Source organism: Pogona vitticeps, chromosome 2 (genome assembly GCF_051106095.1).
Source record: "Pogona vitticeps strain Pit_001003342236 chromosome 2, PviZW2.1, whole genome shotgun sequence".
NCBI lineage: Eukaryota > Metazoa > Chordata > Lepidosauria > Squamata > Agamidae > Pogona > Pogona vitticeps.
In genome coordinates, this window is record NC_135784.1 from 283832591 (window position 1) to 283860430 (window position 27840).

Genomic DNA, 27840 nt, shown 5'->3' on the forward strand with positions numbered 1-27840 from the left:
GTAATGTGCTCTGAATAGAGGACTTGGAATAGCATCTAGTGTGACTGAGAAGGCCAATTTGAGAGTGACAATCCTTTTTATACTGAAGACAAATACATCCCCTGCCCAGCTCCCTGATTTTGCTGGTTTCAGGACTGCCTCTTTGCCTCGACCTGCTGAACAAGTGTCTCTTCAAATTGGGAGAGGCCGTGATGCAACGCCTGCCTCCAGGCTGAATGCTCAGATGTCAAGGTTTCCCGTCTGTTGAGGTCCATTCCTAAGGCCTTCAGATCCTGCTTGCAGATATCCTTGTATTGCAGCTGTGGTCTCCCTCTGGAGCGATTTCACTGCACTAATTCTCCATACAAGAGATCTTTTGGAATCCGACCATCAGCCATTCTCACGACATGCCCAAGCCAACGTAGATGTAATGTCTACAAAACACATAACATATCGCCATTATCTTCCAGGGCCTTACTGCTGTCCTGAAAGTTGTTATTCTCCAACAAGACAATTTCAAGGGTAGCAAGAAATAATGAAGGCCTCATTATAATAAGAAATAAAGCACATCCCTCTTTGTGTCTGTCTGTGCTGTAGTTCCAAGACCATAACAGCTGGGACTCAGCACAGACTTCAAGAGGATTTTAGAAGTGTTGTTGTTGGGTACTGTCAACTCAATATTGACTTTGTCGCCGTTTAGTCGTTAAGTCGTGTCCGACTCTTTGTGACCCCATGGACCAGAGCACAACAGGCCCTCCTGTCTTCCACTGCCTCCCAGAGTTGGGTCAAATTCATGTTGGTAGCTTCGATGACACTGTCCAACCATCTCATCCTCCGTCGTCCCCTTCTCCTCCTGCCTTCACACTTTCCCAACATCAGGGTCTTTTCCAAGGAGTCTTCTCTTCTCATGAGATGGCCAAAGTATTGGAGCCTCAGCTTCAGGATCTGTCCTTCCAGTGAGCAACAGCTATTGCAAAAGAGAAAGCAGGAGGCAGGGAGCAAGAAGGAATGCCATCTTGGTTTTGCCACCACTTAAATATTTCTGAACAACCTTGCCATATTATTAACTTTTTAAAGAACCAAACCCATTTATTCAGTCCCCCACCATTAATATTACTGTTATCCCATTAAAAAGCATGGGAAATATTTCTTTCAGCGATACTTGTAAAATGAGAAACCATTCTGTACACATTTGCATATAACTTCTGCACTCTCAGCAGATCATGAAGAAATTCCCCCCATATTCTCTTTTCCAGTGTGTTGCAATATGTCTTAAGTTAATTGGTCTGCATGTTCCTATCATCAGTTCTGAACAATCATGACACACAAGCAGTTGTGTAAAGGTACATATATGTGATATCCCGTGTGGTGCAGTGGGTAAATTAATGACTGAGACTCAAGAGACCTGGGTTCGAATCCCCGCTCAGCCATTAAAACTCATGGGGTGTGTGGAACTGGTAAAACCACACTTTAAATAGCCCTGTTAGGATCACTGTAAGTCTATGGCCCATAACAACAAGTGTGCATGCTTTCTGCACTGGAAAAAATTGAGATTTTTAGAAACTTTAAATTAAGGACCATTTTAAAGAAATAAACAGGATGTGCAAGATGGTAGTAGAGCTGGCTGGAGAGCTCAGTGGTTTAAGTCTGTGAACATTGCAACATTAAGGTGTCAGTCTGAAAACAAAAAAAGAACATGGAGAATGCAGAAAAGAATGAAGTAACTTAGCCATCATCATAATCTTAGAACTGTTGTCCTAGAAGGGACCATGTTGTGCTAGAAGGGCCATCATTCTAGACAGCTGCCATGGGTGCTGCCAAAATTCAGGCTGCCCTCTGCTAGGTAAAGCTTGGCGTCCTTTCTCCTGCTGGCAATGCGGGGACCCTATTGTTCCACAATTTCAGGCCCTTTCCTGGCTTTTCGAATCATGAATACAGAAGCTCAGTACCCCCACATTCATAAAACAGTGCATATGTTTTTTGGAAGAACTGAATATTATCTTTTAAGGATGTTCAACTGCTTTGGCTCCTTTTTTAAGGAGAAAGGCGGGGTAACCATCTTTTAAAAGATAGATAAATCTATATATACAAATGAGCCTATTTTGTGCTTGTGCTTAACCACGGCTTGTCCTCAGCGGTATCAGAGATCTGGAGAAGTGAGATATTAATTTTTCATGCATCTATGAATAGAGAGGTAACTACATACAAGGATTAGCCCTTTTCCTTTGGTTAACCTACTTGGCCAGCTCAGGTTGGCAGTGTTCTGTGACCTCACAACCATTGGCCTGGCCATGTTCTGACAACAGCGTTTACTCAGGAGGGGGATCAACAGTTACTCTGTTGAGAGACAGCCAGCATGAAGGAATCGCAGAGTCAATCCTGCGATTCGTCCCTGTTTTCCATCAGAAACTGCTATGTCTCACAGTGTTCAGCACTCATGTACTTGAGAGATGGACAATCCTCCTGAGGAGGAAGAGAAAGGTGAGTCCAGGTAAAAAAAAAGGCAGGAAAGACTGAAGTCCCCTGAACCAAGTTTTCTCTTCAAGCCACGTCTCCCCCCCCCATCTTGTAACAAGGTGTGTTTTTTTTTCCTTCAAGATTTCAGACGTGGTGCTTCTCCCACAATTAGGAGCCCACTCAAGTCACCAACTCTGGCCCCAGATGGATCATTCCTCCCATCATCCTCCCTGGAGGCCCCTCTGGAGCCAAACCACCGGCTGGAACAGCTGCCATCAGCCCTTGAGCCCCCCAGCCCTGTGCCAGAGATGGCTGAACCTGTTGGGAACCATCTCAACATGTTTGTGGCCCCAGACTGCCCACCAAACGAAAGCTTAGGGGGCCAGAGTCTGACAGAAAGGGGCCCCTCTCCCTCTTGGCCCCAAGACTCAGTGGTGGAGTGTTTGATGGAAGACCCAACTCTTCCTAAGCATGACCCTCTTGTGGTCACCTGTGAAGCGGGGTCCCGTGAGGTCACCTTCCGATTCAGCATTCTCGGTCCTGTCTCCTGAACCAGAGGATCATGGCTCACGGGGCAAGGCCAATGGGGAGAAATTCCAATATGATCTGCCCCTTACCCCCCACCCCACCTGCAAATGTTTTCTGTGATGAGCCACCACTGGAGGAATTAGCCAGAGCATAAGAGGAACAGGCCAATGGTGGGGATGAGGACAACCACCGTCTCATCCTGGTGGAGATGCCCATGGCTGCCCCACCCACCTGGAGGGATGCGGGAACAGTGAGAACATCACAGCTGCCATCATCCTCAAGGGCACCACCTCCTGTGCCCAAACATTGGGTGGAAAAGTTCTGGGTGCTCCCCGAGCCCCCAAGCCCTGTGGTGGAGATGCCACAGAAAGCAGCAAAGTGGGACACTCAGACGGAGCTGTGTCCCTGCTGGTGGATCTGAAGAAATTACATGAAAAGTCCCAATTTGTACCTAAAGCCAGCTGGGAGGCTTGTGGAGGTGCTTCTGGGGCTTTCTTGCCTTGTCCAGAAGACCCTCCTGAATCAGAGGATCGTGGCCTGGGGGCCGAGACTGATGGAGATATTCGCTTCCAGGACCAGCAACCCCTGCTGTGAGTATATGAAGATGAGTGAGTAAACCAGAGCAGAAGGGGGAGGGCCTCCCTCCCTTCTTTTTGAATTTGCCCCACAGTGGGTTTTTGCTCAGGACCCTGTTGGAGGATTTTCCCTCTAAGCTTTTTCATCCTCTTCCTTCCTTTTCCACGACAAATGAGCAGGAACTGTAGAGGTGTTTCAAACACATTAACGAAGAGCTGCAAGCAGTCATGGAGATGGAAGCTCAGGAGGGACAATTTGTTATGTTCTAGTGCTCAGTGTTTCTTCTGTCATAGCGCACAGCATGATAAGAGACCATTTTCTTTTGTAACTCTTCTCTGCTGCAGAGTTTTGAATGCTGGTTAACTCTTCTAGCTGTGCCACAAAAGTGCAGGGATTTACAGAGCAGAATAGCTTCACATTCCCCAAAGTAGGCCACCCCTTTTTCTCACTAAGTGGCACCTGTAATCTCAATAACTCTCTCTCAGACATTAGGTGGAGAAAGAATAAAAGGTCTAATTACTTACCTTTGAATAGCAAACTGACAAACATGACTGCTTTCAATAACAGACTACAAAACACAGACTGCTATTAGCAGACAACAGAGCGGGGAAAAGAATTGAGCAAGGAGAGGCGGAGCTGGCTTTGAATTCAGAGGCAGGAAGGGACGATTGGTTACTGCTGATGGTAATCTCAGCCTAGAAAAGTCCCTCCCAGCCACGCCTACTAAAGGCAGCATGCAAGATTGCAATAACTCCAACATTCTCTACTTCTTTTTTCCCTTTTCTTATGCTACACTTGGCTTTGAATTGTTGTCTTGCGATTCAATCTTTATTTCAAATGATGGTGGTCGTTGCCATGATTGCATCCTGTTTTAAAAACAACACACAACACTTTTCAGTCATTTGACTGTTCTGTTCAATTTGACAAAATGCCACGGCTCCACAGAGAAGCGGGAGGAATCTTAGCCAAGTGAAGCCTGAAAGCGGTTGGAATAGTGGAAAATTGGGTCATTCGTAAGGATTAATATTTTGTTTCTTTTGCCTTTCTTCCAATTTCTGTCTCCCAACAGTGCAGAGGGGCTCAAAATGGAGCTTCAGCAGCAGCAAGAGCAGCTCCTCCAGAAATTGCCCGATAAGAACAACAAGTTGGTGGAAGATCTGGACCTCGAAGTGATGCAGTGAGTATTCCTGTTCCTGTTTGATGGGGAAAAGAGGGAGCCAAGTAGGTGTGGGTGGGTTTATGGGCAAGAGAACAAACCCCTGTTTCCTGTCCCATCTCCCAGATCAGTGGTTTCTCCGATTTGTGAACACCCTCTCTGCCATCTGAGATAGTAACCCTAAGTTTAGGTGGACCCTCGGCGCCTTTGGTGTAAGGCAGTGTCCTCTATTCCCATTCAAATAGCCTTTTATTGAGTATCTTGAGGACTAGAATCTCCAGGTTGTTCCACTTGTGGAGCAGCGCAGTGCTGTTTCCCAGCTGTCACAGGACACGCGGGGAAATGCACTCCAGCCTGACCCAGATTCATGGTCAAACTGGATCTTTTTGGCCCAATTATTGAGCTATTACTTTTTTGGGGGGTTGGGCCGAAGCAGATGGAAGGATCGCTTTAAGGGAGACGGCTTTGGTAAATGCAAGAAGAGGTTAACCCTGTTTTGGTTTTTTGTTTGTTTGTTTTTGGTCTCCAATCTTTAATGCTCCCTCTCATCTTTCTTTCTTTCCTTCCTCTTTTCCTCATCCCCTGGTTTCTCCCGAATTACTCCCGAATCTGCAGAGGTGGGTGCTCGTCCTTGAAGAGGGCTGCTAACGAGGAGGTGGAAACGCTGGAAGAAAAAAAGTGTTCCATCAGTTGAGAGGGTCTGAGATGGCCCAGAGGGACTCTTAGAGATGATCAAGTTCATCCCTCTTCAGTAGAAGATCTACAACTGTGTTATCCCAGTTTCGCTGCGTTATACCAGCATCGTCCCCATCTAAGCAGCCATTCAGTTTCTGCTTTCCAAAAAATTGCATTTTATTTATTTATTTAACTTATATACCGCCCACTCTACCCAAAGGTCTCTGGGCAGTTTACAACAATAAAAAAATAAGACAATTAAAATACAATTCAAATATATACTCTAAAAATGCCATCAGGACCCACAGTTGATATTGTTTCAATTAAAAGCCTTCCGGAACAGGAAGGTTTTGACCTGGCACCAAAATGTCATCAATGTCAGTGCCAGACGAATCTCCCTCGCGATGGCATTCCAGCTGCTGAAAAGACCCTCTTGCTGCTGCTGGACAGAGAGAGAGAGAAAGAGTCACCCTCCCTGCTTGTCTACAAGCCATCCCTCTTACCTCTTTGAGGGACGGCTCTTTCAAAAGGGCCCCCTGGCTACATCTTAATTGCCGGGTAGGTTCCTATGGAAGGAGGTGGTCCTTCAGAGATCCGGGACCCAAGCTGTTTAGGGCAGTGGTCCCCAACCTTTTTAATGCCAGGGACTGGTTTTGTTGAAGACCGTTCTTCCAAAGACTGGAGGGGCTGCCACTGCCGGCATCCGTCATTGGAGGGGCATGGGGGCGTGACTGACCCGGCGGGAGGATTACCGGGTCAAAGTCAAGGGGCAGGTGGACCCCGACCCCTGAAAGTGGCTTGCAAAGTTGCAGCCTCCAGCTTGCATCTCCGAGTCCCCCACCCCGGGCAAAGGGAGGCTCCCTTGCACCCAAGTCACCTGTTGCACAGAGGTGAAGAGGCAACCTGTCCCCCACCCCTGTTCTCTATTCTCTATGTCCTCAGGTGAGCGAGCCCTGATGCAGCTTACCTACATGTGGTCCTGGTACATCCTGCCTCACCTGCTTCAGATTCCCCCGGAAGGTGACAGGTTGTGGGCTGGAGAGGGGGGAGAAAGGAGATGGAGGCGGGGGCAGGGATTCTTCTCCTGGATAGCTGCAAATAAAATAAAACTGGAAGTCGCTCTGCTTGCAAAAAGATCTGAAAAGGGCTTCCCAGGTGCAAAAAAATAAAAATTAAAAGACCCCGCACTAGACTCAAGGGCAGTGTCTGTTGCTCGCGGGTGACCTCATCACCCCATTTCAGGCAGTTTGCTGGGATTTTTTGCCCCTCCTCACTCTTACATGGATGCGGGCGCAAACATACAAAAAAGAGAAGCTGATCTTCCGCACCCCCGAGGAGTCAGAAAGGAAAAGCTCAAAAGAGCCTGCTGGGGTCCTGTGGTGATGGTTCTCCTGGAGAGGGGCCTCTGTTTCTTTGGCAATGCCAAACCCCAAGTGGGGGGGGGGGGCTGAGGAATTGCATGCCAACTCTGGCTGCCTCGCCTGCCGTCAGAACTGTGCCACTCGCTTCTTGAGGTGAATTCTTTTGGGCTCCCTCTTTGACTCCTTCATTGCCTTGCTTCTCCAAAGCGAACCCTCCCCACCTCCTCCTCTTGCTGCTGCTGGACAGAGAGAGAGAGAAAGAGTCACCCTCCCTGCTTCCCTTGTGCTCTCTCACCGTCCTTCCCTCTGCAAAGCAAGGAGAGCACGCACCATCCGGGGATCATTCAAAAGAGTGGTGCTCGTGTGCTCGGCCCCAGCATGACTGCAGCGACGGGCGAGGGAGTTCGCCGGCTGGCTGGCTGTCGGTGGGCTCGCTGGCTCCCTCCAGGCTGCAGAATCACCTTTGCTTGGGAAGGGCCAAAACCAGGCAGGACGGTCCAGAGGCTACAGTGGCTTGACGGAACAAAAACAAACAAACAAAAGAACCAGTGAAAGAAAATAAACTGGTTCCTACGTGAGCTCCAAAGGCGAACGTGAGGATTTCACAGCTCCTTGGCTCTTTCCGCTTGAACCTTTTTTAGACCGCAGACCAGTTGGGGGGTGAGGACTCCGTGCACAAGGGGGCCGGGGCACCCCCATGCTCACGGGTGGGCGTGTCATGCTCGCAGGCATCACACGCCCCTCTGCAAGCACAACACGCCCCCCATGCATGCAGGTGGAGGTCCGTGTCTGCTCTCCAGTTCAAGTAAGCCCACAGACCATCACCTGGCTGCGGACTGGGGGTTGGGGACCCCTGCTGTAGGAGATGCAAGTAACATACCCAGCTAGAAAGAAAGCTACTGGACGTAGCAATGGCAATGAAGGTGATGGACATGTCAAGGTGCAATGTTCTAACTGTGCAGGAATCATGGCACACTATCTTGACAGCTTTTCCTCTTACAGAGGGTGCCCATCTTTAGAGAAGGGGTAACCAAATGCCATTTGTCAGATGCATCTCCTAGCATTTCTAAGGATGGGCTACACTGGCTATTGCTGATTGGAACGGCAGTCCAACCACAATTGCCCATCTCTGCTTTAGAGAAAGGAGTGATCTTTAGAGAAATTGGTTAGAATCGTCAAGAATTACTTAAGCTATTATGTCAACAATAATCCTCCATTTGAGAGTACAAATATATTTCTTTCTTTTATAGCTTGTTCAACAAAAGGCTACCAAGTCTGATATAGTGGATACAGTGATAGACTGGGGTTCAAATCCCTACTCAGCCATAGAAACTAACTGGAGGAGCGGAACTGGAAAAACCACCCCTAAATGTCTCAGTTACTTTGGAAACCCTATTAAGGGCATTCTAAATCTGTTCCATCTTGCTGGGACAAAACAAACAAAAGGATAGTGAAGGAAAGAGTTGATCACTTGTGAGATGTCCACTGTTCAGAAACCTTTTCCGTTGTTCCACGCTTTGTCCCACTTAAACCTTAAAAGATTCGGCATACATAGAGTAGTGACTTTAAACTGCAATCATGCCTTTGAATGATGAAGTTTCATTAATCAAGGCTGATGAATGAAGTTTCATCTCATTCATCAGTCTTGTGATGAACAGGATAAGCCAGTTCTGAATGAGAATCTTGAAGCATTTAAAAAACGTAGGTGGGGATACTGTTACATTTTGGTACATAGTGCGATTTTAAGCAAGTTTCCTCGGCTTTTAGAGCAGGCTTTAAAACAATCTACCAAACTAGAATATAGCAGTGTAGATTGTGAAAGCCTCATTCAACACTGTTGTGTGGGATCTAGGAGTACTTGTGTGTACTTGCTCAAGCAACTTTTAATAATACCTTTCTAGCAGTAGTATTTGCACAGACAGATAAGATATTATTTTTCCCATGAAGAAGTTTTTAGGAACAGGGCGGCTAATCTATGATTCTTCAGATGTTATCAGAATTCATCTCCCACCAGCCCAGGTAGTAAGGAATAATGGGGGTGACCACAGGTTTCTCATCTCCAATGTAAGAGCAGGATGGTGAGCAAACCAGTCTCATGTTTCAGTCATTTCACCACATTTCTGCATGATTCACTTTTGTATGGAGCAAAGGCAGTCTGTGGTCTGAATGGAGAACACCCCCCCCCTTTTGAAACAATGAACTGTCCCTCATTTGGGGAACACACTGGCTGCAATTTTGGGAAGTGTTGTTGTAAGCAATAATGATACCTCAGAGGACAAACTACAGAGAACATGTAGTTAGAATCTGTTCCAAGTAAGGAATAACACAGACAGTGGTGTTATAGAAATACATGAAGGAAGTAAATAAGGAAAATCTTCTCACTTGATTGTCTTATCAATTATCTTGTCTCTTTGAGCTATAATGACCTAGCAGTTGGCTATATTGAATTTCAGCACTAGGAATCTATGTTGAAACTTCCACTCACTAGTTATCCAAATTATTGTCTGTCATAGTGTTTCATTGCTGCCATGAAAAAAACTCCATTCTTCCCTTGATGCTGTCACCAAGGTGAACCTAAGAAAATGGGGTGGGGTGGGGGGTGGAGTTAGACAAACACAATTCCTTTGCAAGGGCAGAGAAGAACAGACTACTTCACACCTATATTAGTATACTTTATGCCCTTGCACATTTACCATGGAAGACTTTGTGTTAACTTTCTGAACACTCCGGAAGCTGTCCATAATTTAGCAAAAATCAGACATATTTATTAACTACTGGGCACAGAAGGCCCCAATGCACACTTATTTGGGAGTAAGCTACACTGAATGCAGTGGTAATCAATTCCCAGTCAATATACTGTACATGGGAATTGCACTGCATGGTATCTGAACCCTCAGGCTAAGTGTAATATTATTCACATAATAAAATGTGTGAGCTTGGGTTTTCTACCAAAAAGTCCATCCCCGTGTCAGCTACAGCCTCACCTGCACCAGGCTATTAATAATGATGATGGTGCCAGTTGAACAGAAAGAAAACTGACCAAATATTAGAGTCATAAAAGATCAGCATGTAATAGAAAAATATTAGAAAATAGTAAATTTTATATATATAATTTTTAAATTAAATGAACATCAAACATAGACAACATAAGCCTAACACCATAATAAAAAACAGTTACATAATACACCAGTGCCACCTTCACCCTCAGGGCTAATATTAATTGTTGTAAGCCACCCAGAGACCTTTGGGTAGAGTGGGAGGCATATAAGTTAAATAAATAAATAAATAAATAAATAAATAAATAAATAAATAAAATAAAATAAAATAAAAATTAATAATATTTTAAAATTTCATCCAATCCATTTTTTCTCCAAAAATTCATTGTTTCTTCTCTTGGCATATACCCCTTACCTCTCCGAAATACATATTACAGGAATACATTCCATTAAATGATTCCTTAAAATCATTTTTATAAACCTCTTCTTATTTTATTTCACATATCAGTTTATCATTAATTGCCATATCTCATAATTCTTTATACCATTCCACTAAATTAATTTGATTAGTATTTTCCATTTTTTTGCAAATATTAACCTGGCTGCTGTAACCATTTATACAATCAAATCCTTAATTTCTTTCAGCAATTGATCCTCCTTGACCATATTCAATAAGGCTATTAACCAGGACATCTGAATATTTAATCCAGTTATGCCCCTTGTTTCTTTGAAAATTTGCTCCCATTCTTTCTTACTTCACATAACCACCACATAACCATACGTCCCCTTCTCTTTTTTACACCTCCAACATAGTGATGACAATTTTTTATTTATTGTATTCAGTTTTACCAGCGTTAAATACCACCTCCATATTACCTTATAGCAATTTTCCTTTATCCTTACAGGAATAGTCTTCATAATTCTTTTATCCCACTTAATCCCGCGCATGTGAATCCTTGCCGCATAAATTGGGTAATAAAAATGTTTGGAAACATTGGAATTGGTCATAATGTCGGGAGGGGGGGGGGGAGAGATCAAGCCAAAGGCGACCCATGGGGGGCTCTCTTGCCTCGCCTCTAACCCTTCGGCATCCCTTCCACCTCCGGGATGGCAGTCCTGTTTGGGGAAAGGCGCCTCTGGCAAACCTTTCTTTCGGGTTGCCTTCGCCTGCTTAAACCAAGCAAAAGCCCCTCTCCGTTGCCGCCACCTGTCCTGCCGGCTGCAGGCGAGGAAAAGCGCGCCGGGAAGAAACGGGTGGCCGCGGTGAGGGCGGCGGGGGGGGGGGGGGAGGCGATCACGTGCCCGCCCGTGGGGGTGGGGTGGGTGGGAGAGAGACTGACTCATGCCTTCCTCCCGCCAATCCCAGGAGTGGATTGTGGCAGCCGCCGGCGCATGGCTGGGCTGGGCTGGGCTGGGCTGGGCCGCGCCACGCCGAGAGAGAACCGGCGCGGCTTCCTTTTCCTCGCGCACTTGCTGGCTGGCTGCTGGCACGGCGGGAGCAAGGCGGGAGTTGCGCGCCGGGGCCGAGGGGTAAGTGGCGGCGTCAGCCGCTCTCTGGCTTCAGGTAGCCGGAGCGGGAGTCTCCTATCCGCTGAACTTGGGCTTCCTTTCTGGAGAGGGCCGGTCTGGCATAGATATCTAGACGGAGCGCTTTCTCGTGAGCGGTGGGTCAGATTTCCCGCCCGAGCCCACCCTCGTCAGGAGAGAACGAGGCACGCGGGGGCGCCGGACAGACGCGCGGCCGCCGCCGCCTCCATTTCCAGAGCCCTGTCAGCTTCGGGACGCGTCCACAGTCGGGAAAACCCAGACCTGTTGCCTCTCTCACTCTCCTGGAGGAGGGGGCTTGTGGCACGGCGTCTCGTTTTCTCTCCTGGAGGGGCTGGCAGAGGGACTGGCAGCCGAACAAGGTCGGGGAGCTGGGGGGAGGCGGCGGGGATTTGGGGGGACAGGTGGAGCCGCTGAGGCAAAAGGAAGCGCCTCTGAGGTGGGGCTTTAACGTGGGAGCGAAAGGACCAGCTGCAGGCAATCAGGATAGAAACGGTCCCGCCTCGCTTTCTGAACTAGAGGGAGAATGATTTCTTTCTTTTCCTTTTTATTTGGACTTAGAGGAGGGCCAGAATAGGGCGGTTTTTGCCCTGGAGGTGATGCGTTGCTGGAGGGTGGCGTGCGGGGTCGCAGGGCACACCTAGGGAGCAGGAGGGTGGCTTTCTGTGGAACGGGCCGAGGGCGCGGCCGGGAGGGGAGCAGCCTCGGACCCCCCCTCCTCCTCCTCTTCCTCCCTCGGTTCTCTCGCGCGTTGCGCCCGAAGCGCGCTTCCCTCCGCGCGGTCCCAGCGCCCCGCTCTCAGCGCAAGGGCGCACGGCCGCGGCATCGAGCGGGGCTTCTGTTCCTCGGGCGGCTGCTCTCGGCGGGGTTGGTGGGGAATCGCCGGATAGCCGTGGGCACTTCCGAGTGGTGGTTGACGTTGCCCGGGGCCCCGGGAGGAACACGTGGGAGCGGCCGTGAGCGGATTAAGGCTGCGCCGCGGCTCCGCCAGGCCGGATGGAAGACAAGGGACGCCGAGGTGCTCCGGGCCTGACCTACAAAACGGAAGCCGCCTCGGCGCTGGCCCCTGCCTTTTCCTCCGGGTTTGTCTGCCCCTCCGAGAACAGAGAGAGAAGTCGGCTGGCAGAAACCTGCCCATCCGCTCCCTCTCCTCTTGCCCCGTTTAACGCATCCGCAAGCGCTGTTCGTCTGGATCTTCCCTCTTCCTGAAGGTGTTTTGTGGTCCAACCCTGATAAGTTGCGCTCGGGGGGTGTGAGGATGAATAGAAGCCAAGGTTTTGCAATGTCTTAAGTTGAATCGGAACTTGCGAAAGCATGTTTGGGGAAAGATGGAACAGCAGGCAGTGGGGCGTAAGCGTCAGCATTGTGCAAGTGATTTTATCTGGTGGGAATTAAAGTTTCACCTACACCCCAAGGAGTGCATTAAGGGATTTGTGTGCACTTTGCCCCGTCAGCCGAGAATGGGTTGACTTTAAAATGCGTTGTTCTTGGGTTTTTTTTTACAATGCTCCAGCACTTCTAACCTGATTTGGGGGGGGGGATGTTGTTGGCCTAGTCAGCGTTTCATCTTCATCTTAGAACTGCAGAGCTGGAAGGCACCCTATGGATCCTGGGGTCCAGCCCCTGTCAAAGAGGCACAGTGGGGAATCGAACTCCTAACTTCTGGCTCTGCAGCCAGATACCTAAACCACAGAGATACCCAGCAGTCAAAATCTTACTACTAAGGGTAGCTCACTGTTTATGCTGAGCTTGTATGTGTGGGAAACCCTATTAAAATTTCCACTCACACTTTAGACAAATCACCGCCTCTCACACTTCATTTGCCTCACATATTTCAATATTGCATCAAAACAGTATGTGCATTGTTAAGGGCTGTGTTCAGCCCTTAATACCTCCACCATCTAATGCTACCTGTTACCAACAAAGAGACGCAGGCTGCATTATTGTACATATTCACCTGCACAGAATGCAGTGAGAATTAGTTACTAGCAAACATACATTGGGCTTTAATGCGTACTCTCCTAAAGGTCAAGCTTTGCATTAAATAGGCCACAAATTGTCAATTTAAATTTCTGCATCATTTTAAAACTCTTCCCACTGTAAATAAAAAAGGGTGATGGAAAACTGGCTGTAACAATAACACCTATTTAGTATGAAGTGATACTATGTGGCAAGGGAAGAATGGCTAGATGGGGAAATTTATCCATGAGATAGTCTTGGAAAAAATCTTGTCAGCTTCTACCAAGCAGTGATTGTTGACAACCATTTGGCCAGCTCTGTATCTAGCCCAAATGCCTAGAAGTATGAATTAAATGACTTAACTATAACAGTAGGAATAACAAAATGGCCTGTTATTCAGTTGCATAGCTTGCTCTTCCCATCACCTCTCGTGCAGTAAAAGATCGCACTGGCCATTTTCAAAGTTCAAGCTATGTTACTTGACATATTTTTGTATGCTCTAAACTTTTAAATTACATAATCTTTAACTACCCCTGCTCCAATGGAAATCCAGAGTGGTCTGTTGGTTTTTGAAAGCATACTTCACATTTCTAATCAGCCATTAAATAAATGGTCAATCTTAATGAAGCCTTGCACCTGGTGAAAAAGGAACACAGAAACAACAATCCAAATATTGTAGAGGTTGTTAGGAGATATGGTGATTTCAACATACTAAATAGCTTGGTTGCTGAGAGATGTTAGATGTGTTATGCATTGGTCATTATAGATCTGCCACGGAGAGCTCTTTGAAGGCTCTTTGAAGACAATAGTGTCAATACGTATTTTGCAAACACTTGTTTGTTGCATTCATGCAATTTGTATTTAGGTTAGTTGTTGTTATATACCAGGGGCCCCCAGACTTGATAGTCATACATACCGTCAAGTAGCTTCTGACTTATGGCCGCCCTATGAATGGGTGATCTCCAGATGTCCTGTCCTCAACACACCTGCTCAACTCTTGCAAACTCAAGTCTGTGGGGTTTTTTTTAGGGAGTCAGTTGCATTTGTCTTCCTCTTTTCCTGCTGCCCTCAACCTTCCCCATCAGTATTGTCTTTTCCAGACAATCTTGCCTGCTTGTGCCCAAAGTATAGTAGCCTTAGTTTCATCATTTTTGCCTTCAAAGAGAGTTCAGGCTAGATTTGATCTAGAACCTTGGAAACCTTGGAAAGTAAGTGGTGGGAAAAATACTGAATTGTATTAATATCAGAATATAGTCTGTTATATCTTTCTCCTGATAGACTGACTTATCAAACAGAGAAGAACTATTTTCTTCCCTCAAATGTGTTTAAGAAAAGGGATGTGCAATACTGACCATTTTAGGCCTTTATATAAACGTGCCTTTGTCTCAGAGGGTGTAGATTGTTTGATGAGAATATTTACATTGAATAACTTAAACAGAATTATAGAATAGGTTGTGAAATCTACAGCTCAAATGAAACATTCCCTGAAACACCCATACGGACAAAATATTCCTGGACTAACAAATCCACTTGTGTTCTTCTGTCTTTCTCCTCTGTAGTACTTGGCAACTTGGATGTGTTACTGCAGTACATTATGTATGAGACTGCCTCTTCAAGATTGTTTAGAAACTTCAATTCATCCAGAAAGCAGCTGCCAGATATTTCAGTGATGTAGGGCAGTAATCTGTATTACATCCATTCTAATAGAGCTTCCTGGCTCCTCATTCATTTCTAGTTTCAGTTCAGGATGGTAGTATGTACCCCTAAAGCCCTAATACATCTACATTTACTGTGTTGTTGTTTAGTCATTAAGTTGTATCCAACTTTTCGTGACCCCATGGACCAGAGTACGCCAGGCCCTCCTGTCTTCCACTGCCTCCCGGAGTTTGATCAGATTCATGTTGGTAGCTTCGATGACACTGTCCAGCCATAAATAAGTTAGTGACTATTTAATAATTATGTGTCATCAAGTTCATGCTGATACATAGTGATTCTACCAGGATTTTCTAGCTATGTGTGCGTGTGTGTGTTTCGTGTTGTCAGGTCAGAACTGACTTATAGTGACCCTAATAGGGCTTTCTAGGTAACTGAGATACTTAAGGAGTGGTTTTACCAGTTTCCACTCTCCCAGTCAGTTTCCATAGCTGAGCAGGAATGTTCTCCGGAGTTCTTGTCTGTCACTCTACCTGCTGCACCACACTGGGAATTTGCTAGGTATAAAGTACTTTTTTAAAAAAACTAAACAAACACATGGCACTCCCCTTTTCTGGTGGCACTCTGAGACTGTGCAGCTTGCCCAAGACTGCACAGTCTCAGAATGCCACCAGAAAAGGGGGAGTGCCATGTGTTTGTTTAGTTTTTTTTAAAAAGTGCTTTATACCTAGCAGACCCATAACCCCATCAGCCACAACATGCTCCAGGTGGTCTTGGCTGGGGCCTCTCCTGGGAGGTGCAGAGGGGATTCAGACTCCCAGTCACTGGCTCTGCACCCAAGAACTCCAACCTAGTGAGCTATTTCAGCACTCAATGAACATTAGTTCATTAGTTGTTATTAAAGTCATGGTTAAATGGACTTATTTGTTGTTGTTTAGTCGTGTCCGACTCTTCGTGACCCCATGGACCAGAGCACGCCAGGCCCACCTATCTTCCACTGCCTCCCGGAGTTGTGTCAAATTCATGTTGGTAGCTTTGATGACACTGTCTAGCCACCTCATCCTCTGTCGTCCCCTTCTCCTCCTGCCTTCACACTTTCCCAACATCAAGGTCTTTTCCAGGGAATCTTCTCATGACATGGCCAAATAAATTAGCCCAGGTTGTGATCTGATGGCACAGCAAAGGAGGGCTGAGTTTGGTAGTGGCTTGGATGAGAGGCTGCCTAGGAAACAACTTGCTACTGAATCCATGGTTCCGTATATACTATCGTGTTCATCCAGCCTGGTGTTCTGTCACAGAACAAGGGCAGGGAATATATGCACAGAATACATGAATTAGATGCTCATTCTGTTCATAAGGCTAGCCATCTAGATGTTTGCAACTGCATTTCCCAACATCCTTAGTATGTGCAGTGGTCAGCAATGACAGGAGTTGCCATCTAAAACCTCTGGTTTGGGAGGGCTAGTTTATCAAACATTTATGCTTCTAGCTAGCCTAACCCTGTGGGATGGGGTTGCAGCTAGATATGGAATTAGAAAAAGGTGGGCCTTACCTTTGAATAATCATGCTTAAGGTGAGTACATATGGAAATAATATGCTATGGTGCAATGAATGTTCCTCAGTGATTGTTCTATAGAGACAGATGCAAACTAGCAGTCTGATGTAACTCCACTGCTAAGGCTATAGTGTTTCACACACATTTGGGAATCAGCTCTCATGAACAAAGCAGCAGGGCTTAACTGTGAGTAAACCTGCATGTGGCCATGCATTCAGAGTTTAGCAGTTCCGCACATAGCTCTGAATGTACTTTTGAAGAGGAACCTGCTGCATCACTTATTGCATCTCAGCAGTCAGGTAGTCCTTATCATTATGATTGTCCCAGTTGATTAAATCAGAGGTTGTCAACCCCCCAAGTCTGCTGCTAAATCATTGTGTTATCATTGCCAGAAAACACTGGGAATACCTCTTGTTCCCTCTAGAAGCCAAATGAGATACTGCATCTTGCGCAGATTTACAAAAACAAAAGAGAGAATAAAAAATTACTTTCTCTGCTTCAACAGAAAAATGTATCATATCTTATAGTGCCCTTTTAGAGTAACTTTTGAAAGTGGCAAGAAAATGCTAGCTGTGGCACCTAAACTATGTAACTACTTATTATATTACTTGTACTGTAATGTAGCAGCTACCTGTTAATTGCTTGTTACTTTAAAAGTGTCTGGTTAGATAGCTACAGTGTTTATAAGCTCTAGTCCTGTGTTTTGTTAATATCTAGATGGGAGGCCAGTTATGAATTACAAGTTCACAGTTCTGAAGAAGAGCAGGGCACAGTTGTTAATGCAAATTTCCATTTGAAATGCATCAAGGCAGAGCTTTTAAACAGGTGCTCTCCACATAGTTTCTTGTTGGATTACTGCAGTGTGCTGTGCATGGGGGGTACCTTCAAGAAGAGATTGGAAACTTTGTTCCAAGATATGGTTGCTAGGTTACTGACTGGCATTGTTGATGTTATAGTCCTGTGACAACAGTGCTTCTTTCATCTGCACCAACTCCTAGTCTGTTTCTGGGTTTTGCTCGTTTGGCGTTGACATCTAAAAGTCCTAAACAGATTTGGACTAGAGTTTCTAAACATGTCACCTGCCACATATTCTTGGGCTATGGCTCCTGACAACTTTAGCCGGGATAGCAAGTGAAAACAGATAATGGGAGCAGCAGTCAGATAATAAGTGGCAGGCCACAGTTTCCCCATCTCTAAACTAAGATCTCAATTAAGATGTATTTGATTGAATTATTTTTAGAATAATTCAAGCTGGATGAAGTTTTTTGTGCCCCCCCCCCCTAAAAGCAAGAGAGTTTTCCTAATTGTGGCATGGTGCTTATGGAATGAGCTTCCCAGGGAGGCTTCCCTGGCTACATGATGCCAGTCAAATTCATTCTTCTACAGATTTAAGATTTCAGTTCCTAGACTTCACAGTTGCAAGGCTTGCTTTTTGTATTAACTTTCTTTCCTGTAGTGCTGATTATTTGCTGTGCATTTTAAAAATAATATTTTTGCACACTGTGTTCTGCTCACGTAACCTTTGTTAATTGGGCAGGATAAAAATATAACAGAAGCTGTTGCATATAATCCCTATCTACAGTGGCTTAACCTTAGCTTTTTTTTTAATGTTAAGACTTTTATCTAAGACATTATGAAAGGTACTTACTTACGGTTCTTTGGGACTGTGGAAGGAAGAAGTACATGCCTGAATAACTTGGATTACAAATGAGCATTCACACTGCTGTCACTAATGTGTGTTTAGGGGAATTGAGTTTCCCCCCACCTAATTAATGATCTTATTGCAAACTTAGACTTTGTACTCTGCTGTCTGTTGTGGTGTGGGAGGTGCAGTGGAGTACGTTTCCATCCACATGAATCTGATTTCTCAAAGATTGATTCAAGTATAGATTGGATCTGGTGCATGGCCTTTTCTCATTATACCAGCCACATAGAAAGGAGTGACATTGTTGTGCTTTCCATGCCATCACAGCCAGCAAATTCCAAGCTATGTTTGAGTCTCTGATGTTGCTCTAGTGCCTGTGAATACTGAGAAGTTGGAAACACTTTTCCATGAGTGTTATAAAGCCAAATTTGGCCCTCTAGATATGGTTGGATTTCAGTTCCCATATTCCTTAACCATTGGCTGTGCTGCCTAGGGCTGATAGGGGTTGTAGTCCAACAATACATGGAGGGCCACCAGATTCTCCACCCATCCTTTGTGTAGATGAGATATATGTAAACTGTGCAGAATTTGTCCACATTTCAGAAACTGTGCAGTCATATGGAGCAGAAAGGCATTTTTGTCTTGCCTGCTGTTCACCCACCCCTTTTAAAAAGATACCAGTCCCTAGTTTTCCTAGTAGCTTAAAGGTAGAAACAGTTCAACAGTGGAATTAAATGAATGGATGGATGATATCTGAGCAGGCAGGAATTCTGAATGCTGCAGTCCAACAAAGGTGGGAAATGTGATCTGCTGCCATTGTTGATGACATCAGCACCATCATTGTTCCAAAACCTGTTCATGCTCTAGAATTCCTGCATTGAGCATGAGGCTGGATTAGCTAGGTGACCACATGGCCTTTCTAATTCTGTCATTTTAGTAGGAAAAAATATAGATAGGCAAAGTGAAGAATTGTTTTTTTATATATATGTTCACATATTGGTTACAACTGACACATTGACATGTGCTCGTATCCTCCATATTATTTATTTGTTTAGGCATCTATTACATTTATACCCCAACTTTCCATTGAAAAAACACTGCTCAAGGCAGGTTACAAACATCTTTAAAAAAAATTAAAAATGGGTAAACCCAAATTTAATTCTAAAAAATCATAACATGAAGTAAATTACTGTAAAAGTGACAAAAATAAATATATTAAAACCATTAAAATAAACCAAAGATAGAGTTAAAACAGCACAGCAGGGTGGGTTAGCCCAGTGAGATGCATACAGTTTAAATAACTATGTGCTGTCAAGCCAATTATGAACTTATGGTGATGCTTTTTAGGGTTTTAAAGGTAGAAAGTTTAAAACCTACCTTTTTATAAGGTAGGCTTTAAACCTACTTTATAAAGTGGCTTATATTACCTTCTTCTGGGGAAACCTGGGACTGCAGTTTGCCCATGGCCACAAAGTCTGACTTCTCAGGGATGCACAGTGGGGAACTGAACCCCAGTCTCTGACTCTTCAAATACGTAAACCACTGAGTTATGCAGCCAAAACATGCAAATTTAGATGGCTGTGTTGTTTGCATATAAAATGTGCATATACCAAACCAAAGATAGCCGTGTTGGTCCAAGAGGATAAAACAAAATGCAGAATTCATAGATGGGTAATTACTTAATTAGTGCCAATTAAAATTCCACAGGCATATCTCAATAAAGGTCTCACCTGCTAGTAGGTTTTGAGTTTCATTTTGGATGTTATGCGTAGTAACTGTCAGGCATTCTGGGGAATATATCGGATTTCATGAATAAAAAGGAATGGGTTTTTCTAGTCTTGGTGCAATTCTATTGGAGGTACAAGCCTAAATATTTTGCAGGTGTTCTTGCCCATCTCCAGAAGCAGAGAGTTGTGGGTTTTTTTTTTTTAAATATAGGTTTATAAGATCAAAAGCTCACACATAGTTTGCTGGCTGTCACTTTTTTTTCAAAGTACATATTTGAACAGGGAGGAAAATTGCTTCATGCTAACCTTTCCCCTCCTTATTCTGTGTTCAACACTCCTTGGATTCCTTGTCCTTCTGTATCCCCTTAGAAAATCATCTTATACAGCTGTAGTTTTTGAAAAAAAAAAATACAAAGCTGTAGCTGGAGATCAGATTAGTCTGGTTTTTTAAAAAAAGTACTTTAAAGGAGGGAGACAAAAAAAGGGGGACCTCTAGCAAACATACCTAGTTCTTTAGTTAGTTACAAAGCTATGTACTGTAGCAAACTAGCAGATACAGCAAAAAGCCCTGTGGCAACTTAAATGTTAACATTGTTATAGCATGGGATTTGTGTGATTGTAGCTCTAGAAATTGATGTGCCAAGCATACAGTATGGAACACTGGAAATTCTGCCAACTTAGCTCCAGAGTTTTAATAACAAGGCATTACTCATACAGTACTTAAAGGCTATACATTTCTCTGTAAGATCTCCGGACGTTGTCTCCTGGAGAAAATGTCCATTCCTGGAATCTTGTATCCTGAAGTCAGTTTCCTGGTTTTCCTGAGTTAGTATGGAAACAAATAATACCCACAGCCTTGATGGCATCTCTGTATTTGTACAGTGGGGTCTTGACTTGAGAACTTAATCCGTATTGGAAGGCGGTTCTCAAGTCAAAAGGTTCTCAGGTCAAATCTGCATTTCCCATAGGAATGCATTGAAAACCATTTGATCCGTATCTGCTCTTTTCCGTCCATAGAAACTAATGGGAAGCTGCTATTCCGCCTTTGACCACTAGAGGGGGATATTTTGTTTCTTTTCTTTTTCTTAGGTCAAGAAAAGTTCAGGGAAGGCAGGGAAAATACAGTCCAGGCAGTACAGTACCAGGCAGTCCGAATACTGTCTCCCAATCCACTCTCTAAACGCTGGGAGGAGTGAGGAAGCAGACAGGCACCCTTTTCACTTGCCAACAGTTAACTGAAAGTTCAAATTTTGCACTTTCCCTGCCTCCCATGTGGGTTTTTTTTCAGTTTGTAACTCAAATCTAAGTATGTAAGTCAAGTCAATATTTTCCTATGAGAGTGGTTCTTAAGTCAAAATGTTCTTAACTTGGGCCGTTCTTAAGTCAAGACCCCACTGTACTAGACATCTCAGTGATGAAAATATGTAGACCTATGTTCTAGAACTGATTAATTAACTGACTCTTGCAGTTGTATCATGACATTCCTTTTGTGCTTTGCCTTTTTTTTTCTTCCTACAGTTAGTTTGTGGTAAAAAAATGATAAGCAGGAATTTCTTCCCTCCCCAATATATGATGGTGGTGTCTACCCAGGTCATGAATATTGATGTGTTGTCTGCATGGATCAATGGGAGTGCTGGACAGGCGGAGTCACGAGATATAAGAATCTCTGCCGGGGGAGGAGATGGTTAGATTTGGAGTTTTTGAGAGATTGGGAGATTCGAGTTTGAGGGATTGAGAGCTGGGGAGTTTTGGAGTTCGGGGTGGATAGAGAGAGAGAGTAGGTGATTGAAGGTGGATGAAGTGGGATGTTTGGTTAAGAGTTAAAGACATTAATTGTACCTTCATCACCTGTAACAATAAATAACTTCTCTTTGGTTCTTTTGAAAATGACACATTGCCTGGACCTCTGTGATTTATTAATAGAAGTTATTAAACAATATGAACAATGTTGATGTAATCAGCTGGTGGCAGCGACACGACACATAGCTTATGCCCTGGGATTGGGGAAACAACCAAGGGACAGGTGGGAACGTGACAATGATTTTCTCCCCATTTGAATTACTTTCTTTGACTGAAGTGTATTCTAGATTTAGCGATGGGAACAGATTGTCACTGCCCATGCACTGATACTTAAGTAAGCAACTATGAAATAAAAACTGGATTTTGAGTACAAATTACTGACAGCATCTTAAAAAGCAGAGACATCACCTTGCCAACAAAAGTCCGAATAGTCAAAGCTATGGTTTTTCCTGTAGTGATGTATGGAAGTGAGAGCTGGACCATAAAGCTGACCGCCGAAGAATTGATGCCTTTGAATTGTGGTGCTGGAGGAGACTCTTGAGAGTCCCCTGGACTGCAAAGAGAACAAACCTATCAATTCTAAAGGAAATCAACCCCGAGTGCTCATTGGAAGGACAGATCCTGAAGCTGAGGCTCCAGTACTTTGGCCATCTCATGAGAAGAGAAGACTCCTTGGAAAAGACTTTGATGTTGGGAAAGTGTGAAGGCAAGAGGAGAAGGGGACGACCGAGGATGAGATGGTTGGACAGTGTCATCGAAGCAACCAACATGAATTTGACACAACTCCTGGAGGCGGTGGAAGATAGGAGGGCCTGGCATGTTCTGGTCCATGGGGTCACGAAGAGTCGGACATGACTAAACGACTGAACAAACAAACAAAACAGATTGTCACTGCCCATGCACTGATACTTAAGTAAGCAACTATGAAATAAAAACTGGATTTTGAGTACAAATTACTGTTTCCAGAGCGATGCATGTGAACTGTTCTTAAAGATGGGTCATTCTGTTCATTATGTTTTAAAGTTACACAAATGGCATTAACTGTTAGACATGAATTGCAGTAATTTAAGAATTTACTATAGACATTATCTGTAGCTGACTGAGTCGCTTGGCATCCAAAAGGTAATGCACACAGAGCTTTCTTAATTTATGGCATTTCACTGCACATCAGGATTTGAGTACTTATGTTGTTATAAGAAGTTGGGAAAATTCTTCTTTTGGACTACAGCCCTCAAAATCCCTCCAACAGCATGACGTCGGCCATCCAACATTGGAGGGATCTACTTTGCTCAAACCTGCTCTAAATACTGGGCCACTCTACGAACAAATAAGCTGTCAGGACAGTGTACCTCATCATCTGCACTATTGCAGCATCACAGTTTGGCATTCCCATAACTTTTGCTGCCATTGCCGTCTTAACCATTTTATGAATCATTTTATTGTAAGCCGCCCTGAGTAGACATTGTCTAGAAGGGCAGGATAAAAACCAACCAACCAACCAACCAAATAAACAAACAAACAAACAAACAATCTTTCTTTGTAGATGGGCTTGGCCCTGATACTCCTACAGGACTGCTGATGCTACAGTTAGGTAAAGTTACCTGTAATTATAATGTAAGTGTTCAGAAACACAAAGAGAAACATGCAGAGCAATTTGTATAAGACACAGTTCTTACCCACTGGGAGAAAAAGAATTTTATTATCCTCATAATGCATTGTAAGCACTGAAGTTACATGTATAAATATACAGAAGGATATATCTTTTTACATGTACATGTACTACTGAAACAGTCTCCTTTTTAGCTTTTATTAATGGGCTAATAATAACATATACAATGAAAGACAGAAGAGATTGGTTTTATTTTTGAAAAATTTAGAACATGGCAAGCTTGTTTATAATTATTTAAGTATGCTGGCAAAAGCAAGATCGAATTGTAATTAATCTCACCTACTGCTGGGAAGGTGTTCAGTTTCATAAGAGCAGATTTAAAAAAAAAATCTAAGATACAGCTTTCCGAAGTTTTGACTTGAATTTGCAGTCTTCTTCTGGATGCTCTCATGTCAGCATGATAGTAAATTACATTATGATATAATACAGGTTTCCCTTATGTGGTGCCCCTAGTGCAATGCTTAAACTGCAGTACTGCAGTCAAGACTCTGCTAATGACCTGAGTTCAATTCCCAATGGGCTCAGGTAGTTGGCTTAAGGTTGACTCAGCATTCCATTATTCTGAGGATGGTAAATTGAGTATCCAGCTTGTGGGAGAGGGGCAATGTGTAGCCTGCATAATTAAACTGTAATCTACCCAGAGAGTGCTTTGGGGCGATAGATAAGCACCACACTTTGCTTTACTCCTGGCTTGAATGAATGGGAGTGTCTGCATAACAGCATGCCAAGTATACAAACAACACACTTCAGATGACCTGCTGCATGTGTTTCTACTTCTAATGAAGGAAGTGCTTAACATTCCTGTGCAGACTTTTGTGTTGAATGCAGGGATGAGGACATAGGTTATCACATACACACCTTAGAGCCCTAAACACTTTGGGGTTTAATGCTTGAATAGGGTATAGAAATAAAAGTGGGTGTAGCTTTCCTTTCCAGGGGGTGGGCTCTGCTCCTTCACCAATTTTTTCTTCTCCATGTGCATGATTGTTGCCTCTCTCCAGGTGCTTTGGTGGCATCTTTGTCAGGTAGTTATTCAGATGGCTAAATGAGAGCTGGTAAAATCTCAGAAGCTATAGCTTATGTATGACGGAACAATTTCTGGGAAAAAAAAAATCCAGTGTTTACTTTTTCTGTGGAAAATTTGCAACAAAATAATTTGTTCATAAATTGCATTAATAACAATGAATTGTTATTCATGATACACTATTGGACAAAACTGACAGATTCAAAATTGCTTGAGCCAACAAATTAACTTGTATTCTTAAGCGAGACTTAAGTGAGAAGCTACATTAGTGGTGCTGTAGCTATTATGGGATTAATGTTCTTTGAATGTCTAGCTCTAGGAGGTAGTGGAAAAGTAGATACATGTTTGGTTGTTTTGTAGATGTGTGTGAGCAAAAGAAATTACAAATAAGAGTAGTAATCCATACAAACACAACATTATAGATTTATGTGTTATCTGTTCAGATAAAATAAAAACTAAAATTGTCATAATTTTTGTTTCATTTTCAACAAACAGAGCAGTGTCTTTTCTTTTTCCCTCCTTGAGTTTGTGAGGTTTTTCACTATTTATTTATTTTACTTTTGTATTGCCCATCTACCCAGAGGCCATACGGGGCAGTGCACAGAAGAAAACAATAAACAAAAATCAGTAATCATAATATGCCAATATAATAGAACATAATAAAGTAATGCACCAACATAATAAAATAAAACGAACAAAAGAAAACAAAAGAAATAAAAAATACAACTACAATAGATTAAATTGATTAATCAATAAATAAAATTCAGATTTATAAACGTTACTACAATCCTGTGAGCCTCTAACCACTGTACCACACTGTCTGCCCAGTTAAGATTCTGATGTATTTTAGATTCAGGAAGCAGGAATGCAGATATGCTAAAGTTTGCTGTTTGAGAAGCGAGACTATAAAGCCATGTCTGGCTAAATGTTGTGCAGTGAATCTCATGGTTGAATGGAGATTTAATCCCAGAGCTCTTCAATTTTAGGTTTGTTCTACCCAACCACTGTATCCACCATTTAGATTCAAATATGTATGGAATGTTGTAATGTTAAAAACTTTTAATTTAGTGAACATAAGTAAACAAGCCACATCATATTATGCTGTATTTGAGATATAGGGATTTTTTTTTTTTGCCAGAAAATGTTCCAGTTCAATTTGGAAAACCCACATCACTGACCAGTTTTATAGAACTGTAGGAGTTGCAGACAAAATAAACTAGAAAATCAGAGATTCTTCACCTCTGGACTAAAATTTCTTCAGTGTTTTTTAAACATTTTTTGGCCCTTTCATTTGTGTGACAGCAATGTGCTGTTTCATCTGGTGTACAGTGACGTAATGCTGATTTTCAGAGCCCTTGAATGAGATTTGCAGACTGAAGCTTAAATCTCCAGTTCTGAAGAAAAACCATTCAGACTTGTTGAACTCTGCTTGTTAGTCAGGTATTCAGAGTGTTGATTTTGCTTGTCTAATCTTGCTGATGGCACATCTTTAGTGGTCTTTTGTATGTAGGCAAACACACTTCCTCATTGTAGTCTTTCATTCACTTTCTATCCTCCCCCACCCCTATTTTTTTTCCATTCTAAAAACATGCCTTTCTCCATATGTTGTACCGTACAATGGATTTGGAATCTATGGCATTCTGCTAAATCTTCATCAGTATGCCATTACGTAGGAGAATCTCATTCTACAACCCCATATTTCTGAACTGTTTCACTCATTGTGAGCTTCAAAAACACATCTGAACTTATCTCCATTAGTGTATGTTGGAAAGCTCCTATCTAGTATCCAAATTCAGCACTGCACTGATCCTAACCTAAGTTAATATTTAGATACTATCACTTCTTGGTTTGTTCATCCTTATTTTCTGTGTTTTTTTCCTTGGGAATATTATTTATTTATTTATTTATTTATTTATTTATTTATTTATTTATTTATTTATTTATTTATTTATTTATTTATTTATTTATTTAAAACATTAAGGCTGACTCCTTGATGAGCTAGGCCAGGAACAGTCACAAGATAGATTAGATCTGCTAGTGGATCTCCCAGTTATTTGTGGGACTTTTAATCTATACACAGCTGTGTTTTTTCAGAACAGATTTCCAGGTTCACAGTTCTTTCATTAGAAGTGCATGGTTAGTAGTAGTAGTAGTATTAGTAGTCCTATGTATACCAGGGCCATTGAATCAGTGAGATTTAGATAAATGTTGACTCATCATTTAACTATTGATTCAGTGGATGTACTTCAGTTGGCACTAGCAATAGAATTTAAGCCTATACCATGTTTTCCCAAAATAGGATCTTATATTAATTTTTGCTCCAAGAAATGCATTACGGCTTATTTCCAGGGGATTTTTTCCCCCATGTACAATAATCTACGTTTATTCAAATGCAGTCATATCATCTTCTGGTTGCTGCACAATGGTGGAGGGCGGGGTTTCACTTACCTGGGGCTTATTTTGGGGATAGTGCTTATATTATGAGCATCCTGAAAAATCATACTGGGGCTTATTTTCAGGTTAGGTCTTATTTTAGGGAAACAGGCCATGTCTTGTGTATCAGGCTGTGGGACTTGCTGGGAGAATGTCAATGGGTCTTGCTGGGCGAATGATGTCTAGTAAAGGTTGATTCTGCGGCTTCTGAAATCTTGCTCACCAATGTGTTAGGTTAGTTAATTACAAAGTATGCATGTGTTGAAGCTTATAGCTTCAGCAGCAAATACAGTGGTGCCTCGCTTTACGATCACTCTGTTTAACAACGAAACTGCATTGCGACAAACTTTTTGCAATCGCTTTGACGATCACTTTACGATGTTTCCTATGGGGGAATTTCGCTTTGCGATGATCGGTTCCCTGCTTCAGGAACCGATTCTTCGCAAAACGATGATTTTCAGACAGCTGATCGGCAGTTTCAAAATGGCCACCGGGTAAACAAAATGCCCCCCGTTGTTTTCTGGGACGGATTCCTCGCTGCACAGGCAGTGAAAATGGCCGCCCTATGGAGGATCTTCGTTGGACGGTGAGTTTCCAGCCCACTGGAACGTCGTAATGTGAGGCACCACTGTATTTGTATTGTATATGCTTTATGTAAATATCAAATATATTCAACAAGTTCCAGTGTTTGACCTCTTGTACACCTTTCATACTTTTGTCAGTCAACGTGGTATAAATGTACAGTAATCATTCTCCTGTAGGAGATGTGTTTTGGACAACTTTTGAAAATGGAACTGAGACATATACTGGTAAATGGAAGGAAGATGCCTTTTTTCTCCAATGGGCTTTCATAAACTTCCCCCTCCATTCTGTATCAGAAAATGGAAGGGCATCCCATTCTCAGCTTGATGCCCATGGATGGAAAGGCGATGTGGCAATCAGGGTTTGGGGTTCAATTCGTGATCCAGTTTCTTTCTGGTACAATGCCATAGGATGTTATATCAAGATCCAGTGATTTCCAATCAATTGTCCTCTTTGCCAACTAATCAGCCCAAATGTGCATGCTGTGGAACCCTTATGTGTTGCAGAAGATTCTGGCATG

The 27840-nt window shown here is 43.3% G+C and overlaps 1 protein-coding gene and 2 long non-coding RNA genes across 4 annotated transcripts in view; 2 read left to right on the plus strand and 1 right to left on the minus strand.

Moving 5' to 3' along the window:
- LOC140704978 (uncharacterized) overlaps positions 1–5662 on the plus strand; it is a 28167-nt gene extending 22505 nt beyond the window's left edge. Inside the window, exons 3-4 of the long non-coding RNA XR_013541194.1 lie at positions 4610–4717; positions 5312–5662. This is a non-coding gene — a long non-coding RNA (uncharacterized LOC140704978). The remainder of the gene's footprint in view (positions 1–4609; positions 4718–5311) is intronic.
- Positions 3989–10935, minus strand: LOC110073970 (uncharacterized). Of its 2 annotated transcripts, none has more exons than XR_013541195.1 (4): positions 10605–10935; positions 7063–7245; positions 6339–6463; positions 3989–5360 (listed from the first exon to the last, which is right to left on the minus strand). It is a non-coding gene; the product is annotated as an uncharacterized LOC110073970 (long non-coding RNA). The 2 variants fall into 2 exon arrangements; XR_013541196.1 differs by lacking the exon at positions 10605–10935 and adding an exon at positions 9218–9253.
- A 157-nt stretch (positions 10936–11092) lies between these two features.
- ELOVL7 (ELOVL fatty acid elongase 7) overlaps positions 11093–27840 on the plus strand; it is a 63405-nt gene continuing 46657 nt past the window's right edge. The window contains exon 1 of the mRNA XM_020783734.3: positions 11093–11258. The gene's annotated coding sequence lies outside the window, so the exon portion shown is untranslated. The remainder of the gene's footprint in view (positions 11259–27840) is intronic.